The following is a 19,784-nucleotide window of genomic DNA, read 5'->3' as shown; positions in this document are numbered from 1 at the left end:
TTCAACACTAACACAAGTGCGAAAAGTGTTTTTCCCACACTAATACAAGTGCAAAAGTGGTTTCCTGCACCAACACAAGTGCGAAAAGTGGTTTTTCAACACGAACACAAGTGCGAAAAGTGGTTTTTCAACACTAACACAAGTACGAAAAGTGGTTTTTCCACACTAACACAAGTGCGAAAAGTGGTTTTTCCACACTAATACAAGTGCAAAAGTGGTTTCCTGCACCAACACAAGTGCGAAAAGTGGTTTTTCAACACGAACACAAGTGCGAAAAGTGGTTTTTCAACACTAACACAAGTACGAAAAGTGGTTTTTCCACACTAACACAAGTGCGAAAAGTGTTTTTTCCACACTAATACAAGTGCAAAAGTGGTTTCCTGCACCAACACAAGTGCGAAAAGTGGTTTTTCAACACGAACACAAGTGCGAAAAGTGGTTTTTCAACACTAACACAAGTACGAAAAGTGGTTTTTCCACACTAACACAAGTGCGAAAAGTGGTTTTTCCACACTAATACAAGTGCAAAAGTGGTTTCCTGCACCAACACAAGTGCGAAAAGTGGTTTTTCAACACTAACACAAATGCGAAAAGTGGTTTTTCAACACTAACACAAGTGCGAAAAGTGGTTTTTCAACACTATCACAAGTGCAAAAAGTGTTTTTTCCACACTAATACAAGTGCAAAAGTGGTTTCCTGCACCAACACAAGTGCGAAAAGTGGTTTTTCAACACTAACACAAGTGCGAAAAGTGGTTTTTCCACACTAATACAAGTGCAAAAGTGGTTTTTCCACACTAACACAAGTGCGAAAGGTGTTTTTTCCACACTATTACAAGTGCAAAAGTGGTTTCCTGCACCAACACAAGTGCGAAAAGTGGTGTTTCAACACTAACACAAGTGCGAAAAGTGGTTTTTCAACACTATCACAAGTGCGAAAAGTGGTTTTTCCACATTAATACAAGTGCAAAAGTGGTTTCCTGCACCAACACAAGTGCGAAAAGTGGTTTTTCAACACTAACACAAGTGCGAAAAGTGGTTTTTCAACACTAACACAAGTGCGAAAAGTGGTTTTCCACACAACACAAGTGCGAAAAGTGGTTTTTCCACACTAATACAAGTGCAAAAGTGGTTTCCTGCACCAACACAAGTGCGAAAAGTGGTTTTTCAACACTAACACAAGTGTGAAAAGTGGTTTTTCAACACTATCACAAGTGCAAAAATTGTTTTTTCCACACTAATACAAGTGCAAAGGTGGTTTCCTGCACCAACACAAGTGCGAAAAGTGGTTTTTCAACACTAACACAAGTGCGAAAATTGTTTTTTCCACACTAATACAAGTGCAAAAGTGGTTTCCTGCACCAATACAAGTGCAAAAAGTGGTGTTTCAACACAAACACAAGTGCGAAAAGTGGTTTTTCAACACTATCACAAGTGCGAAAAGTGGTTTTTCCACATTAATACAAGTGCAAAAGTGGTTTCCTGCACCAACACAAGTGCGAAAAGTGGTTTTTCAACACTAACACAAGTGCGAAAAGTGGTTTTTCAACACTAACACAAGTGCGAAAAGTGGTTTTTCCACACTAACACAAGTGCGAAAAGTGGTTTTTCCACACTAATACAAGTGCAAAAGTGGTTTCCTGCACCAACACAAGTGCGAAATGTGGTTTTTCAACACTAACACAAGTGTGAAAAGTGGTTTTTCAACACTATCACATGTGCAAAAAGTGTTTTTTCCACACTAATACAAGTGCAAAGGTGGTTTCCTGCACCAACACAAGTGCGAAAAGTGGTTTTTCAACACTAACACAAGTGCGAAAAGTGGTTTTTCAACACTAACACAAGTGCGAAAAGTGTTTTTTCCACACTAATACAAGTGCAAAAGTGGTTTCCTGCACCAACACAAGTGCGAAAAGTGGTTTTTCAACACTAACACAAGTGCGAAAAGTGGTTTTTCAACACTAACACAAGTGCGAACAGTGGTTTTTCAACACTAACACAAGTGCGAAAAGTGGTTTTTCCACACTAATACAAGTGCAAAAGTGGTTTCCTGCACCAACACAAGTGCGAAAAGTGGTTTTTCAACACTAACACAAGTGCGAAAAGTGGTTTGTTCAACACTATCACAAGTGCAAAAAGTGTTTTTTCCACACTAATACAAGTGCAAAAGTGGTTTCCTGCACCAACACAAGTGCGAAAAGTCGTTTTTCAACACTAACACAAGTGCGAAAAGTGGTTTTTCAACACTAACACAAGTGCGAAAAGTGTTTTTACCACACTAATACAAGTGCAAAAGTGGTTTCCTGCACCAACACAAGTGCGGAAAGTGGTTTTACAACACTAACACAAGTGCGAAAAGTGGTTTTTCAACACTATCACAAGTGCAAAAAGTGTTTTTTCCACACTAATACAAGTGCAAAAGTGGTTTCCTGCACCAACACAAGTGCGAAAAGTGGTTTTTCAACACTAACACAAGTGCGAAAAGTGGTTTTTCAACATTAACACAAGTGCGAAAAGTGGTTTTTTCCACACTAATACAAGTGCAAAAGTGGTTTCCTGCACCAACACAAGTGTGAAAAGTGGTTTTTCAACACTAACACAAGGGCGAAAAGTGGTTTTTCAACACTATCACAAGTACAAAAAGTGTTTTTTCCACACTAATACAAGTGCAAAAGTGGTTTCCTGCACCAACACAAGTGCGAAAAGTGGTTTTTCAACACTAACACAAGTGCGAAAAGTGGTTTTTCAACACTAACACAAGTGCGAAAAGTGGTTTTTTCCACACTAATACAAGTGCAAAAGTGGTTTCCTGCACCAACACAAGTGCGAAAAGTGGTTTTTCAACACTAACACAAGTGCGAAAAGTGGTTTTTCAACACTAACACAAGTGCGAAAAGTGGTTTTCCACACAACACAAGTGCGAAAAGTGGTTTTTCCACACTAATACAAGTGCAAAAGTGGTTTCCTGCACCAACACAAGTGCGAAAAGTGGTTTTTCAACACTAACACAAGTGTGAAAAGTGGTTTTTCAACACTATCACAAGTGCAAAAATTGTTTTTTACACACTAATACAAGTGCAAAGGTGGTTTCCTGCACCAACACAAGTGCGAAAAGTGGTTTTTCAACACTAACACAAGTGCGAAAAGTGGTTTTTCAACACTAACACAAGTGCGAAAAGTGTTTTTTCCACACTAATACAAGTGCAAAAGTGGTTTCCTGCACCAACACAAGTGCGAAAAGTGGTTTTTCAACACGAACACAAGTGCGAAAAGTGGTTTTTCAACACTAACACAAGTACGAAAAGTGGTTTTTTCCACACTAACACAAGTGCGAAAGGTGGTTTTTCCACACTAATACAAGTGCAAAAGTGGTTTCCTGCACCAACACAAGTGCGAAAAGTGGTTTTTCAACACGAACACAAGTGCGAAAAGTGGTTTTTCAACACTAACACAAGTACGAAAAGTGGTTTTTCCACACTAACACAAGTGCGAAAAGTGTTTTTTCCACACTAATACAAGTGCAAAAGTGGTTTCCTGCACCAACAAAAGTGCGAAAAGTGGTTTTTCAACACGAACACAAGTGCGAAAAGTGGTTTTTCAACACTAACACAAGTACGAAAAGTGGTTTTTCCACACTAACACAAGTGCGAAAAGTGGTTTTTCCACACTAATACAAGTGCAAAAGTGGTTTCCTGCACCAACACAAGTGCGAAAAGTGGTTTTTCAACACTAACACAAATGCGAAAAGTGGTTTTTCAACACTAACACAAGTGCGAAAAGTGGTTTTTCAACACTATCACAAGTGCAAAAAGTGTTTTTTTCCACACTAATACAAGTGCAAAAGTGGTTTCCTGCACCAACACAAGTGCGAAAAGTGGTTTTTCAACACTAACACAAGTGCGAAAAGTGGTTTTTCCACACTAATACAAGTGCAAAAGTGGTTTTTCCACACTAACACAAGTGCGAAAAGTGTTTTTTCCACACTATTACAAGTGCAAAAGTGGTTTCCTGCACCAACACAAGTGCGAAAAGTGGTGTTTCAACACTAACACAAGTGCGAAAAGTGGTTTTTCAACACTATCACAAGTGCGAAAAGTGGTTTTTCCACATTAATACAAGTGCAAAAGTGGTTTCCTGCACCAACACAAGTGCGAAAAGTGGTTTTTCAACACTAACACAAGTGCGAAAAGTGGTTTTTCAACACTAACACAAGTGCGAAAAGTGGTTTTCCACACAACACAAGTGCGAAAAGTGGTTTTTCCACACTAATACAAGTGCAAAAGTGGTTTCCTGCACCAACACAAGTGCGAAAAGTGGTTTTTCAACACTAACACAAGTGTGAAAAGTGGTTTTTCAACACTATCACAAGTGCAAAAATTGTTTTTTCCACACTAATACAAGTGCAAAGGTGGTTTCCTGCACCAACACAAGTGCGAAAAGTGGTTTTTCAACACTAACACAAGTGCGAAAATTGTTTTTTCCACACTAATACAAGTGCAAAAGTGGTTTCCTGCACCAATACAAGTGCAAAAAGTGGTGTTTCAACACAAACACAAGTGCGAAAAGTGGTTTTTCAACACTATCACAAGTGCGAAAAGTGGTTTTTTCCACATTAATACAAGTGCAAAAGTGGTTTCCTGCACCAACACAAGTGCGAAAAGTGGTTTTTCAACACTAACACAAGTGCGAAAAGTGGTTTTTCAACACTAACACAAGTGCGAAAAGTGGTTTTTCCACACTAACACAAGTGCGAAAAGTGGTTTTTCCACACTAATACAAGTGCAAAAGTGGTTTCCTGCACCAACACAAGTGCGAAATGTGGTTTTCAACACTAACACAAGTGTGAAAAGTGGTTTTTCAACACTATCACAAGTGCAAAAAGTGTTTTTTCCACACTAATACAAGTGCAAAGGTGGTTTCCTGCACCAACACATGTGCGAAAAGTGGTTTTTCAACACTAACACAAGTGCGAAAAGTGGTTTTCAACACTAACACAAGTGCGAAAAGTGTTTTTTTCCACACTAATACAAGTGCAAAAGTGGTTTCCTGCACCAACACAAGTGCGAAAAGTGGTTTTTCAACACTAACACAAGTGCGAAAAGTGGTTTTTCAACACTAACACAAGTGCGAACAGTGGTTTTTCAACACTAACACAAGTGCGAAAAGTGGTTTTTCCACACTAATACAAGTGCAAAAGTGGTTTCCTGCACCAACACAAGTGCGAAAAGTGGTTTTTCAACACTAACACAAGTGCGAAAAGTGGTTTGTTCAACACTATCACAAGTGCAAAAAGTGTTTTTTCCACACTAATACAAGTGCAAAAGTGGTTTCCTGCACCAACACAAGTGCGAAAAGTCGTTTTTCAACACTAACACAAGTGCGAAAAGTGGTTTTTCAACACTAACACAAGTGCGAAAAGTGTTTTTACCACACTAATACAAGTGCAAAAGTGGTTTCCTGCACCAACACAAGTGCGGAAAGTGGTTTTACAACACTAACACAAGTGCGAAAAGTGGTTTTTCAACACTATCACAAGTGCAAAAAGTGTTTTTTCCACACTAATACAAGTGCAAAAGTGGTTTCCTGCACCAACACAAGTGCGAAAAGTGGTTTTTCAACACTAACACAAGTGCGAAAAGTGGTTTTTCAACATTAACACAAGTGCGAAAAGTGGTTTTTTCCACACTAATACAAGTGCAAAAGTGGTTTCCTGCACCAACACAAGTGTGAAAAGTGGTTTTTCAACACTAACACAAGGGCGAAAAGTGGTTTTTCAACACTATCACAAGTACAAAAAGTGTTTTTTCCACACTAATACAAGTGCAAAAGTGGTTTCCTGCACCAACACAAGTGCGAAAAGTGGTTTTTCAACACTAACACAAGTGCGAAAAGTGGTTTTTCAACACTAACACAAGTGCGAAAAGTGGTTTTTTCCACACTAATACAAGTGCAAAAGTGGTTTCCTGCACCAACACAAGTGCGAAAAGTGGTTTTTCAACACGAACACAAGTGCGAAAAGTGGTTTTTCAACACTAACACAAGTACGAAAAGTGGTTTTTCCACACTAACACAAGTGCGAAAAGTGGTTTTTCCACACTAATACAAGTGCAAAAGTGGTTTCCTGCACCAACACAAGTGCGAAAAGTGGTTTTTCAACACTAACACAAATGCGAAAAGTGGTTTTTCAACACTAACACAAGTGCGAAAAGTGGTTTTTCAACACTATCACAAGTGCAAAAAGTGTTTTTTCCACACTAATACAAGTGCAAAAGTGGTTTCCTGCACCAACACAAGTGCGAAAAGTGGTTTTTCAACACTAACACAAGTGCGAAAAGTGGTTTTTCAACACTAACACAAGTGCGAAAAGTGTTTTTTCCACACTATTACAAGTGCAAAAGTGGTTTCCTGCACCAACACAAGTGCGAAAAGTGGTGTTTCAACACTAACACAAGTGCGAAAAGTGGTTTTTCAACACTATCACAAGTGCGAAAAGTGGTTTTTCCACATTAATACAAGTGCAAAAGTGGTTTTCCTGCACCAACACAAGTGCGAAAAGTGGTTTTTCAACACTAACACAAGTGCGAAAAGTGGTTTTTCAACACTAACACAAGTGCGAAAAGTGGTTTTCCACACTAACACAAGTGCGAAAAGTGGTTTTTCCACACTAATACAAGTGCAAAAGTGGTTTCCTGCACCAACACAAGTGCGAAAAGTGGTTTTTCAACACTAACACAAGTGTGAAAAGTGGTTTTTCAACACTATCACAAGTGCAAAAATTGTTTTTTCCACACTAATACAAGTGCAAAGGTGGTTTCCTGCACCAACACAAGTGCGAAAAGTGGTTTTTCAACACTAACACAAGTGCGAAAAGTGGTTTTTCAACACTAACACAAGTGCGAAAAGTGTTTTTTCCACACTAATACAAGTGCAAAAGTGGTTTCCTGCACCAACACAAGTGCGAAAAGTGGTTTTTCAACACTAACATAAGTGCGAAAAGTGGTTTTTCAACACTAACACAAGTGCGAACAGTGGTTTTTCAACACTAACACAAGTGCGAAAAGTGGTTTTTCCACACTAATACAAGTGCAAAAGTGGTTTCCTGCACCAACACAAGTGCGAAAAGTGGTTTTTCAACACTAACACAAGTGCGAAAAGTGGTTTGTTCAACACTATCACAAGTGCAAAAAGTGTTTTTTCCACACTAATACAAGTGCAAAAGTGGTTTCCTGCACCAACACAAGTGCGAAAAGTGGTTTTTCAACACTAACACAAGTGCGAAAAGTGGTTTTTCAACACTATCACAAGTGCAAAAAGTGTTTTTTCCACACTAATACAAGTGCAAAAGTGGTTTCCTGCACCAACACAAGTGCGAAAAGTGGTTTTTCAACACTAACACAAGTGCGAAAAGTGGTTTTTCAACACTAACACAAGTGCGAAAAGTGTTTTTTCCACACTATTACAAGTGCAAAAGTGGTTTCCTGCACCAACACAAGTGCGAAAAGTGGTGTTTCAACACTAAAACAAGTGCGAAAAGTGGTTTTTCAACACTATCACAAGTACGAAAAGTGGTTTTTCCACATTAATACAAGTGCAAAAGTGGTTTCCTGCACCAACACAAGTGCGAAAAGTGGTTTTTCAACACTAACACAAGTGCGAAAAGTGGTTTTTCAACACTAACACAAGTGCGAAAAGTGGTTTTCCACACTAACACAAGTGCGAAAAGTGGTTTTTCCACACCAATACAAGTGCAAAAGTGGTTTCCTGCACCAACACAAGTGCGAAAAGTGGTTTTTCAACACTAACACAAGTGTGAAAAGTAGTTTTTCAACACTATCACAAGTGCAAAAATTGTTTTTTCCACACTAATACAAGTGCAAAGGTGGTTTCCTGCACCAACACAAGTGCGAAAAGTGGTTTTTCAACACTAACACAAGTGCGAAAATTGTTTTTTCCACACTAATACAAGTGCAAAAGTGGTTTCCTGCACCAATACAAGTGCAAAAAGTGGTGTTTCAACACAAACACAAGTGCGAAAAGTGGTTTTTCAACACTATCACAAGTGCGAAAAGTGGTTTTTCCACATTAATACAAGTGCAAAAGTGGTTTCCTGCACCAACACAAGTGCGAAAAGTGGTTTTTCAACACTAACACAAGTGCGAAAAGTGGTTTTTCAACACTAACACAAGTGCGAAAAGTGGTTTTTGCCACACTAACACAAGTGCGAAAAGTGGTTTTTCCACACTAATACAAGTGCAAAAGTGGTTTCCTGCACCAACACAAGTGCGAAATGTGGTTTTTCAACACTAACACAAGTGTGAAAAGTGGTTTTTCAACACTATCACAAGTGCAAAAAGTGTTTTTTCCACACTAATACAAGTGCAAAGGTGGTTTCCTGCACCAACACAAGTGCGAAAAGTGGTTTTTCAACACTAACACAAGTGCGAAAAGTGGTTTTTCAACACTAACACAAGTGCGAAAAGTGTTTTTTCCACACTAATACAAGTGCAAAAGTGGTTTCCTGCACCAACACAAGTGCGAAAAGTGGTTTTTCAACACTAACACAAGTGCGAAAAGTGGTTTTTCAACACTAGCACAAGTGCGAACAGTGGTTTTTCAACACTAACACAAGTGCGAAAAGTGGTTTTTCCACACTAATACAAGTGCAAAAGTGGTTTCCTGCACCAACACAAGTGCGAAAAGTGGTTTTTCAACACTAACACAAGTGCGAAAAGTGGTTTGTTCAACACTATCACAAGTGCAAAAAGTGTTTTTTCCACACTAATACAAGTGCAAAAGTGGTTTCCTGCACCAACACAAGTGCGAAAAGTCGTTTTTCAACACTAACACAAGTGCGAAAAGTGGTTTTTCAACACTAACACAAGTGCGAAAAGTGTTTTTTCCACACTAATACAAGTGCAAAAGTGGTTTCCTGCACCAACACAAGTGCGGAAAGTGGTTTTACAACACTAACACAAGTGCGAAAAGTGGTTTTTCCACACTAATACAAGTGCAAAAGTGGTTTCCTGCACCAACACAAGTGCGAAAAGTGGTTTTTCAACACTAACACAAGTGCGAAAAGTGGTTTTTCAACATTAACACAAGTGCGAAAAGTGGTTTTTTCCATACTAATACAAGTGCAAAAGTGGTTTCCTGCACCAACACAAGTGTGAAAAGTGGTTTTTCAACACTAACACAAGGGCGAAAAGTGGTTTTTCAACACTATCACAAGTGCAAAAAGTGTTTTTTCCACACTAATACAAGTGCAAAAGTGGTTTCCTGCACCAACACAAGTGCGAAAAGTGGTTTTTCAACACTAACACAAGTGCGAAAAGTGGTTTTTCAACACTAACACAAGTGCGAAAAGTGGTTTTTTCCACACTAATACAAGTGCAAAAGTGGTTTCCTGCACCAACACAAGTGCGAAAAGTGGTTTTTCAACACGAACACAAGTGCGAAAAGTGGTTTTTCAACACTAACACAAGTACGAAAAGTGGTTTTTCCACACTAACACAAGTGCGAAAAGTGGTTTTTCCACACTAAAACAAGTGCAAAAGTGGTTTCCTGCACCAACACAAGTGCGAAAAGTGGTTTTTCAACACTAACACAAATGCGAAAAGTGGTTTTTCAACACTAACACAAGTGCGAAAAGTGGTTTTTCAACACTATCACAAGTGCAAAAAGTGTTTTTTCCACACTAATACAAGTGCAAAAGTGGTTTCCTGCACCAACACAAGTGCGAAAAGTGGTTTTTCAACACTAACACAAGTGCGAAAAGTGGTTTTTCCACACTAATACAAGTGCAAAAGTGGTTTTTCCACACTAACACAAGTGCGAAAAGTGTTTTTTCCACACTATTACAAGTGCAAAAGTGGTTTCCTGCACCAACACAAGTGAAAAGTGGTTTTTCCACACTAACACAAGTGCGAAAAGTGTTTTTTCCACACTATTACAAGTGCAAAAGTGGTTTCCTGCACCAACACAAGTGTGAAAAGTGGTTTTTCAACACTATCACAAGTGCAAAAATTGTTTTTTCCACACTAATACAAGTGCAAAGGTGGTTTCCTGCACCAACACAAGTGCGAAAAGTGGTTTTTCAACACTAACACAAGTGCGAAAAGTGGTTTTTCAACACTAACACAAGTGCGAAAAGTGTTTTTTCCACACTAATACAAGTGCAAAAGTGGTTTCCTGCACCAACACAAGTGCGAAAAGTGGTTTTTCAACACTAACACAAGTGTGAAAAGTGGTTTTTCAACACTAACACAAGTGCGAACAGTGGTTTTTCAACACTAACACAAGTGCGAAAAGTGGTTTTTCCACACTAATACAAGTGCAAAAGTGGTTTCCTGCACCAACACAAGTGCGAAAAGTGGTTTTTCAACACTAACACAAGTGCGAAAAGTGGTTTGTTCAACACTATCACAAGTGAAAAAAGTGTTTTTTCCACACTAATACAAGTGCAAAAGTGGTTTCCTGCACCAACACAAGTGCGAAAAGTGGTTTTTCAACACTAACACAAGTGCGAAAAGTGGTTTTTCAACACTATCACAAGTGCAAAAAGTGTTTTTTCCACACTAATACAAGTGCAAAAGTGGTTTCCTGCACCAACACAAGTGCGAAAAGTGGTTTTTCAACACTAACACAAGTGCGAAAAGTGGTTTTTCAACACTAACACAAGTGCGAAAAGTGTTTTTTCCACACTATTACAAGTGCAAAAGTGGTTTCCTGCACCAACACAAGTGCGAAAAGTGGTGTTTCAACACTAACACAAGTGCGAAAAGTGGTTTTTCAACACTATCACAAGTGCGAAAAGTGGTTTTTCCACATTAATACAAGTGCAAAAGTGGTTTCCTGCACCAACACAAGTGCGAAAAGTGGTTTTTCAACACTAACACAAGTGCGAAAAGTGGTTTTTCAACACTAACACAAGTGCGAAAAGTGGTTTTCCACACTAACACAAGTGCGAAAAGTGGTTTTTCCACACCAATACAAGTGCAAAAGTGGTTTCCTGCACCAACACAAGTGCGAAAAGTGGTTTTTCAACACTAACACAAGTGTGAAAAGTGGTTTTTCAACACTATCACAAGTGCAAAAATTGTTTTTTCCACACTAATACAAGTGCAAAGGTGGTTTCCTGCACCAACACAAGTGCGAAAAGTGGTTTTTCAACACTAACACAAGTGCGAAAAGTCGTTTTTCAACACTAACACAAGTGCGAAAAGTGGTTTTTTCCACACTAATACAAGTGCAAAAGTGGTTTCCTGCACCAACACAAGTGCGAAAAGTGGTTTTTCAACACGAACACAAGTGCGAAAAGTGGTTTTTCAACACTAACACAAGTACGAAAAGTGGTTTTTCCACACTAACACAAGTGCGAAAAGTGGTTTTTCCACACTAATACAAGTGCAAAAGTGGTTTCCTGCACCAACACAAGTGCGAAAAGTGGTTTTTCAACACTAACACAAATGCGAAAAGTGGTTTTTCAACACTAACACAAGTGCGAAAAGTGGTTTTTCAACACTATCACAAGTGCAAAAAGTGTTTTTTCCACACTAATACAAGTGCAAAAGTGGTTTCCTGCACCAACACAAGTGCGAAAAGTGGTTTTTCAACACTAACACAAGTGCGAAAAGTGGTTTTTCCACACTAATACAAGTGCAAAAGTGGTTTTTCCACACTAACACAAGTGCGAAAAGTGTTTTTTCCACACTATTACAAGTGCAAAAGTGGTTTCCTGCACCAACACAAGTGAAAAGTGGTTTTTCCACACTAACACAAGTGCGAAAAGTGTTTTTTCCACACTATTACAAGTGCAAAAGTGGTTTCCTGCACCAACACAAGTGTGAAAAGTGGTTTTTCAACACTATCACAAGTGCAAAAATTGTTTTTTCCACACTAATACAAGTGCAAAGGTGGTTTCCTGCACCAACACAAGTGCGAAAAGTGGTTTTTCAACACTAACACAAGTGCGAAAAGTGGTTTTTCAACACTAACACAAGTGCGAAAAGTGTTTTTTCCACACTAATACAAGTGCAAAAGTGGTTTCCTGCACCAACACAAGTGCGAAAAGTGGTTTTTCAACACTAACACAAGTGTGAAAAGTGGTTTTTCAACACTAACACAAGTGCGAACAGTGGTTTTTCAACACTAACACAAGTGCGAAAAGTGGTTTTTCCACACTAATACAAGTGCAAAAGTGGTTTCCTGCACCAACACAAGTGCGAAAAGTGGTTTTTCAACACTAACACAAGTGCGAAAAGTGGTTTGTTCAACACTATCACAAGTGAAAAAAGTGTTTTTTCCACACTAATACAAGTGCAAAAGTGGTTTCCTGCACCAACACAAGTGCGAAAAGTGGTTTTTCAACACTAACACAAGTGCGAAAAGTGGTTTTTCAACACTATCACAAGTGCAAAAAGTGTTTTTTCCACACTAATACAAGTGCAAAAGTGGTTTCCTGCACCAACACAAGTGCGAAAAGTGGTTTTTCAACACTAACACAAGTGCGAAAAGTGGTTTTTCAACACTAACACAAGTGCGAAAAGTGTTTTTTCCACACTATTACAAGTGCAAAAGTGGTTTCCTGCACCAACACAAGTGCGAAAAGTGGTGTTTCAACACTAACACAAGTGCGAAAAGTGGTTTTTCAACACTATCACAAGTGCGAAAAGTGGTTTTTCCACATTAATACAAGTGCAAAAGTGGTTTCCTGCACCAACACAAGTGCGAAAAGTGGTTTTTCAACACTAACACAAGTGCGAAAAGTGGTTTTTCAACACTAACACAAGTGCGAAAAGTGGTTTTCCACACTAACACAAGTGCGAAAAGTGGTTTTTCCACACCAATACAAGTGCAAAAGTGGTTTCCTGCACCAACACAAGTGCGAAAAGTGGTTTTTCAACACTAACACAAGTGTGAAAAGTGGTTTTTCAACACTATCACAAGTGCAAAAATTGTTTTTTCCACACTAATACAAGTGCAAAGGTGGTTTCCTGCACCAACACAAGTGCGAAAAGTGGTTTTTCAACACTAACACAAGTGCGAAAAGTGGTTTTTCAACACTAACACAAGTGCGAAAAGTGGTTTTTTCCACACTAATACAAGTGCAAAAGTGGTTTCCTGCACCAACACAAGTGCGAAAAGTGGTTTTTCAACACGAACACAAGTGCGAAAAGTGGTTTTTCAACACTAACACAAGTACGAAAAGTGGTTTTTCCACACTAACACAAGTGCGAAAAGTGGTTTTTCCACACTAATACAAGTGCAAAAGTGGTTTCCTGCACCAACACAAGTGCGAAAAGTGGTTTTTCAACACTAACACAAATGCGAAAAGTGGTTTTTCAACACTAACACAAGTGCGAAAAGTGGTTTTTCAACACTATCACAAGTGCAAAAAGTGTTTTTTCCACACTAATACAAGTGCAAAAGTGGTTTCCTGCACCAACACAAGTGCGAAAAGTGGTTTTTCAACACTAACACAAGTGCGAAAAGTGGTTTTTCCACACTAATACAAGTGCAAAAGTGGTTTTTCCACACTAACACAAGTGCGAAAAGTGTTTTTTCCACACTATTACAAGTGCAAAAGTGGTTTCCTGCACCAACACAAGTGAAAAGTGGTTTTTCCACACTAACACAAGTGCGAAAAGTGTTTTTTCCACACTATTACAAGTGCAAAAGTGGTTTCCTGCACCAACACAAGTGTGAAAAGTGGTTTTTCAACACTATCACAAGTGCAAAAATTGTTTTTTCCACACTAATACAAGTGCAAAGGTGGTTTCCTGCACCAACACAAGTGCGAAAAGTGGTTTTTCAACACTAACACAAGTGCGAAAAGTGGTTTTTCAACACTAACACAAGTGCGAAAAGTGTTTTTTCCACACTAATACAAGTGCAAAAGTGGTTTCCTGCACCAACACAAGTGCGAAAAGTGGTTTTTCAACACTAACACAAGTGTGAAAAGTGGTTTTTCAACACTAACACAAGTGCGAACAGTGGTTTTTCAACACTAACACAAGTGCGAAAAGTGGTTTTTCCACACTAATACAAGTGCAAAAGTGGTTTCCTGCACCAACACAAGTGCGAAAAGTGGTTTTTCAACACTAACACAAGTGCGAAAAGTGGTTTGTTCAACACTATCACAAGTGAAAAAAGTGTTTTTTCCACACTAATACAAGTGCAAAAGTGGTTTCCTGCACCAACACAAGTGCGAAAAGTGGTTTTTCAACACTAACACAAGTGCGAAAAGTGGTTTTTCAACACTATCACAAGTGCAAAAAGTGTTTTTTCCACACTAATACAAGTGCAAAAGTGGTTTCCTGCACCAACACAAGTGCGAAAAGTGGTTTTTCAACACTAACACAAGTGCGAAAAGTGGTTTTTCAACACTAACACAAGTGCGAAAAGTGTTTTTTCCACACTATTACAAGTGCAAAAGTGGTTTCCTGCACCAACACAAGTGCGAAAAGTGGTGTTTCAACACTAACACAAGTGCGAAAAGTGGTTTTTCAACACTATCACAAGTGCGAAAAGTGGTTTTTCCACATTAATACAAGTGCAAAAGTGGTTTCCTGCACCAACACAAGTGCGAAAAGTGGTTTTTCAACACTAACACAAGTGCGAAAAGTGGTTTTTCAACACTAACACAAGTGCGAAAAGTGGTTTTCCACACTAACACAAGTGCGAAAAGTGGTTTTTCCACACCAATACAAGTGCAAAAGTGGTTTCCTGCACCAACACAAGTGCGAAAAGTGGTTTTTCAACACTAACACAAGTGTGAAAAGTGGTTTTTCAACACTATCACAAGTGCAAAAATTGTTTTTTCCACACTAATACAAGTGCAAAGGTGGTTTCCTGCACCAACACAAGTGCGAAAAGTGGTTTTTCAACACTAACACAAGTGCGAAAAGTGGTTTTTCAACACTAACACAAGTGCGAAAAGTGTTTTTTCCACACTAATACAAGTGCAAAAGTGGTTTCCTGCACCAACACAAGTGCGAAAAGTGGTTTTTCAACACTAACACAAGTGCGAAAAGTGGTTTTTCAACACTAACACAAGTGCGAACAGTGGTTTTTCAACACTAACACAAGTGCGAAAAGTGGCTTTTCCACACTAATACAAGTGCAAAAGTGGTTTCCTGCACCAACACCTTTCCTTTCTTGGGAAAACCACATTTCCAAGCTGGCCTCCAAAGCCAGTCGCCGACTGGGCATCCTCCGTCGTGCGAAGTCCTTCCTTGGCACACCTGAGCTCCTCACCACATACAAGGCTTTCATCCGCAGCTCAATGGAATACTGTTCCCCCCTCTGGGCTGGTGCTCCTGCCTCACACCTTGCTTGGCTTCACGCTGTTGAGGCCAAAGCTTTCAGAATCATTGGAATCTCCTGCGATGTAGTCAACGCCGAGGGCCTTTCACTCACTCACCGCAGGCAGGTTGGTGGTCTTTCTGTCTTCTACCGACTCCTCTCCGGCCTTGCTCCCCCAACTCTCTCTGTGCTCTGTCCCCCCAATATTCCTTCAGGTCGCACAAGATCTGCCTGCAACCCTCTTCTGGTTAAACTGCCAAAGTCTAGGCTCTCTGCTCACCTTCACTCTTTCATTCCCCTTTTCTCCCGCCTCTGGAACAAACTCCCCCACTCCCTTCAATCCCACTCCTCCCTCCAGGTCTTTAAAACAGCTGTTCACCACCATCTCTTATCTTCCCCCATCGAAAACCTTGATCTTTTCTACCCCCGGTAATTCACCCCAGAGTCCTTGCAGTGTTCATATGTTTTAATCCTCTCCCACCTCCCCCCAAGTCCTCCCGATGTCCCTGTTCTCAAATGTTGTGTTTGTGTCCTTCCCCCTCTCTTTTGTGTCCTTCCCCCTCTCTCACCATCTTGTCTACCGCTCCCCTTGTTTTTTGTGTTTTGTGTGTCGGTTTGTCTTTTTGTGTGATTAATGTTAGCTCTTTCACGAGCCTCGATCTTGTATACAAAAAAAAAAAAAAAAAAAAAAAAAAAAACACAAGTGCGAAAAGTGGTTTTTCAACACTAACACAAGTGCGAAAAGTGGTTTGTTCAACACTATCACAAGTGCAAAAAGTGTTTTTTCCACACTAATACAAGTGCAAAAGTGGTTTCCTGCACCAACACAAGTGCGAAAAGTGGTTTTTCAACACTAACACAAGTGCGAAAAGTGGTTTTTCAACACTAACACAAGTGGGAAAAGTGTTTTTTCCACACTAATACAAGTGCAAAAGTGGTTTCCTGCACCAACACAAGTGCGAAAAGTGGTTTTTCAACACTAACACAAGTGCGAAAAGTGGTTTTTCAACACTATCACAAGTGCAAAAAGTGTTTTTTCCACACTAATACAAGTGCAAAAGTGGTTTCCTGCACCAACACAAGTGCGATAAGTGGTTTTTCAACACTAACACAAGTGCGAAAAGTGGTTTTTCAACATTAACACAAGTGCGAAAAGTGGTTTTTTCCACACTAATACAAGTGCAAAAGTGGTTTCCTGCACCAACACAAGTGCGAAAAGTGGTTTTTCAACACTAACACAAGTGCGAAAAGTGGTTTTCAACACGATCACAAGTGCAAAAAGTGTTTTTTCCACACTAATACAAGTGCAAAAGTGGTTTCCTGCACCAACACAAGTGCGAAAAGTGGTTTTTCAACACTAACACAAGTGCGAAAAGTGGTTTTTCAACACTAACACAAGTGCGAAAAGTGGTTTTCCACACAACACAAGTGCGAAAAGTGGTTTTTCCACACTAATACAAGTGCAAAAGTGGTTTCCTGCACCAACACAAGTGCGAAAAGTGGTTTTTCAACACTAACACAAGTGTGAAAAGTGGTTTTTCAACACTATCACAAGTGCAAAAATTGTTTTTTCCACACTAATACAAGTGCAAAGGTGGTTTCCTGCACCAACACAAGTGCGAAAAGTGGTTTTTCAACACTAACACAAGTGCGAAAAGTGGTTTTTCAACACTAACACAAGTGCGAAAAGTGTTTTTTCCACACTAATACAAGTGCAAAAGTGGTTTCCTGCACCAACACAAGTGCGAAAAGTGGTTTTTCAACACTAACACAATTGTGAAAAGTGGTTTTTCAACACTAACACAAGTGCGAACAGTGGTTTTTCAACACTAACACAAGTGCGAAAAGTGGTTTTTCCACACTAATACAAGTGCAAAAGTGGTTTCCTGCACCAACACAAGTGCGAAAAGTGGTTTTTCAACACTAACACAAGTGCGAAAAGTGGTTTGTTCAACACTATCACAAGTGCAAAAAGTGTTTTTTCCACACTAATACAAGTGCAAAAGTGGTTTCCTGCACCAACACAAGTGCGAAAAGTGGTTTTTCAACACTAACACAAGTGCGAAAAGTGGTTTTTCAACACTATCACAAGTGCAAAAAGTGTTTTTTCCACACTAATACAAGTGCAAAAGTGGTTTCCTGCACCAACACAAGTGCGAAAAGTGGTTTTTCAACACTAACACAAGTGCGAAAAGTGGTTTTTCAACACTAACACAAGTGCGAAAAGTGTTTTTTCCACACTATTACAAGTGCAAAAGTGGTTTCCTGCACCAACACAAGTGCGAAAAGTGGTGTTTCAACACTAACACAAGTGCGAAAAGTGGTTTTTCAACACTATCACAAGTGCGAAAAGTGGTTTTTCCACATTAATACAAGTGCAAAAGTGGTTTCCTGCACCAACACAAGTGCGAAAAGTGGTTTTTCAACACTAACACAAGTGCGAAAAGTGGTTTTTCAACACTAACACAAGTGCGAAAAGTGGTTTTCCACACTAACACAAGTGCGAAAAGTGGTTTTTCCACACCAATACAAGTGCAAAAGTGGTTTCCTGCACCAACACAAGTGCGAAAAGTGGTTTTTCAACACTAACACAAGTGTGAAAAGTGGTTTTTCAACACTATCACAAGTGCAAAAATTGTTTTTTCCACACTAATACAAGTGCAAAGGTGGTTTCCTGCACCAACACAAGTGCGAAAAGTGGTTTTTCAACACTAACACAAGTGCAAAAAGTGGTTTTTCAACACTAACACAAGTGCGAAAAGTGTTTTTTCCACACCAATACAAGTGCAAAAGTGGTTTCCTGCACCAACACAAGTGCGAAAAGTGGTTTTTCAACACTAACACAAGTGCGAAAAGTGGTTTTTCAACACTAACACAAGTGCGAACAGTGGTTTTTCAACACTAACACAAGTGCGAAAAGTGGCTTTTCCACACTAATACAAGTGCAAAAGTGGTTTCCTGCACCAACACCTTTCCTTTCTTGGGAAAACCACATTTCCAAGCTGGCCTCCAAAGCCAGTCGCCGACTGGGCATCCTCCATCGTGCGAAGTCCTTCCTTGGCACACCTGAGCTCCTCACCACATACAAGGCTTTCATCCGCAGCTCAATGGAATACTGTTCCCCCCTCTGGGCTGGTGCTCCTGCCTCACACCTTGCTCGGCTTCACGCTGTTGAGGCCAAAGCTTTCAGAATCATTGGAATCTCCTGCGATGTAGTCAACGCCGAGGGCCTTTCACTCACTCACCGCAGGCAGGTTGGTGGTCTTTCTGTCTTCTACCGACTCCTCTCCGGCCTTGCTCCCCCAACTCTCTCTGTGCTCTGTCCCCCCAATATTCCTTCAGGTCGCACAAGATCTGCCTGCAACCCTCTTCTGGTTAAACTGCCAAAGTCTAGGCTCTCTGCTCACCTTCACTCTTTCATTCCCCTTTTCTCCCGCCTCTGGAACAAACTCCCCCACTCCCTTCAATCCCACTCCTCCCTCCAGGTCTTTAAAACAGCTGTTCACCACCATCTCTTATCTTCCCCCATCGAAAACCTTGATCTTTTCTACCCCCGGTAATTCACCCCAGAGTCCTTGCAGTGTTCATATGTTTTAATCCTCTCCCACCTCCCCCCAAGTCCTCCCGATGTCCCTGTTCTCAAATGTTGTGTTTGTGTCCTTCCCCCTCTCTTTTGTGTCCTTCCCCCTCTCTCACCATCTTGTCTACCGCTCCCCTTGTTTTTTGTGTTTTGTGTGTCGGTTTGTCTTTTTGTGTGATTAATGTTAGCTCTTTCACGAGCCTCGATCTTGTATACAAAAAAAAAAAAAAAAAAACAAAAAAAAAACACAAGTGCGAAAAGTGGTTTTTCAACACTAACACAAGTGCGAAAAGTGGTTTGATCAACACTATCACAAGTGCAAAAAGTGTTTTTTCCACACTAATACAAGTGCAAAAGTGGTTTCCTGCACCAACACAAGTGCGAAAAGTGGTTTTTCAACACTAACACAAGTGCGAAAAGTGGTTTTTCAACACTAACACAAGTGGGAAAAGTGTTTTTTCCACACTAATACAAGTGCAAAAGTGGTTTCCTGCACCAACACAAGTGCGAAAAGTGGTTTTTCAACACTAACACAAGTGCGAAAAGTGGTTTTTCAACACTATCACAAGTGCAAAAAGTGTTTTTTCCACACTAATACAAGTGCATAAGTGGTTTCCTGCACCAACACAAGTGCGAAAAGTGGTTTTTCAACACTAACACAAGTGCGAAAAGTGGTTTTTCAACATTAACACAAGTGCGAAAAGTGGTTTTTTCCACACTAATACAAGTGCAAAAGTGGTTTCCTGCACCAACACAAGTGCGAAAAGTGGTTTTTCAACACTAACACAAGTGCGAAAAGTGGTTTTCAACACGATCACAAGTGCAAAAAGTGTTTTTTCCACACTAATACAAGTGCAAAAGTGGTTTCCTGCACCAACACAAGTGCGAAAAGTGGTTTTTCA

Source organism: Myxine glutinosa, chromosome 4, assembly GCF_964187855.1.
Source record: "Myxine glutinosa chromosome 4, kmMyxGlut1.1, whole genome shotgun sequence".
Taxonomy (NCBI): domain Eukaryota; kingdom Metazoa; phylum Chordata; class Myxini; order Myxiniformes; family Myxinidae; genus Myxine; species Myxine glutinosa.
The sequence above is the reverse complement of the archived record's forward strand: the minus strand, read 5'-3'. Positions refer to the sequence as shown.